Below are 1,273 nucleotides of genomic sequence, written 5' to 3'. Positions count from 1 at the left end.
GTGGACATAGGAACCATTAGAATTCTATGGGAATTGCTGCAGAAAGCTGAGAGCATCAACACTCACTGCTGGAATTTAAAGACACAGCAGAGGGTCATTGATCATGGTTAGACAGCCTTCTCTTTCTCTGACATTTGTGCTCTAGCTGTTCTGGGAAATCCAGGAATGCTTTCTGCTGTCAGCTTCTCTCTATAGTATTTCTCTTCCCTCTAAATACTGGCACTTAGAAACTAATTTTCTGTATTTAAATAATGTATTCTGGAATGTTCAGAATAGTTTCCACTGTTCTATATGAGTCCAAGCTGGAGATACAACTCAGATTCCACAGGGAATGACTGTGTGCTCTGTTAAAGCAGAAGGGCATTGGTACACTGTAGGGATGGAGATGATGAAGGAAGATATTTATTGTACAGAAAAGACTGTTTAGCCTCTTCTACAAAAACAAATGATTCTCTGTGAACTTTACTAAAAATCCTGTGACATCTGAGAAAAAGTTTCAGTGAGTGATTCATAAGGAGGAACAGCAGCAGCCCAGCCTCTCACTTCTGCTTCCATGGAGGTTTATGTTATGACATGTATCACTGTGGAGGAGTATAACCTTGTTGACAGTAATAAGTTGCAATGTCTTCAGACTCCAGGCTGCCAATGATGAGGGAATAATCTGTCCCAGACCCACTGCCACTGAACCTCGATGGGACCCCTTCTACCAACCTATTTGTATAATAGATCAGGAGTTTAGGAGCTTTTCCTTGTTTCTGCTGGTACCAGTTTAAATAATTGCTAATGTCCTGACTGGCCCGGCAAGTGATGGTGACTCTGTCTCCCAGAGACGCAGACAGGGAGGATGGAGACTGAGTCATCTGGATGTCACATCTGGCACCTAGGAGTGGAGAAATAATAATTTCCCATATAGTTAAGCATGAAAAGAAAGAACTGACCCCAAATGCCAATCAACACTAATCAGAGTGTAACAGTGAAATTCCCATTATAGTCCTTCTTTTACCTGGAAGCCAGAGCAGCAGGAGCCCAAGGAGCTGAGCAGGGGCCCTCATGTCCATGCTGAGTCCTGACTGCAATGACAAATGTACAGGATGTGACTGTTATATGAAGAAGTCCTCAAGGCCGTGCAGTGAGTGCATGCAAATCACTGGGAACCAGTTAGCATGGTCATAGCTGCAAGGCTTGCTCAACTCAGCAACTTGGCAAAAGTTCATGGTTCCTTGATACCCAAGGTCAGACCACATTTAGACCTTCTGAGAAGGGAGCTACTGTA

At 43.5% G+C, this 1,273-nt stretch overlaps 1 pseudogene; it reads right to left on the bottom strand.

Annotated features, from left to right (window-relative positions):
* Positions 1–561: 561 nt before the first annotated feature.
* On the bottom strand, positions 562–1,058 carry LOC128099589 (immunoglobulin kappa variable 1-39-like; annotated as a pseudogene).
* Positions 1,059–1,273: the final 215 nt, after the last annotated feature.

This window comes from Peromyscus californicus, unplaced genomic scaffold (genome assembly GCF_007827085.1).
Source record: "Peromyscus californicus insignis strain IS unplaced genomic scaffold, ASM782708v3 Scaffold_6__1_contigs__length_162567912, whole genome shotgun sequence".
NCBI lineage: Eukaryota > Metazoa > Chordata > Mammalia > Rodentia > Cricetidae > Peromyscus > Peromyscus californicus.
The sequence above is the reverse complement of the archived record's forward strand: the minus strand, read 5'-3'. Positions and strand labels throughout refer to the sequence as shown.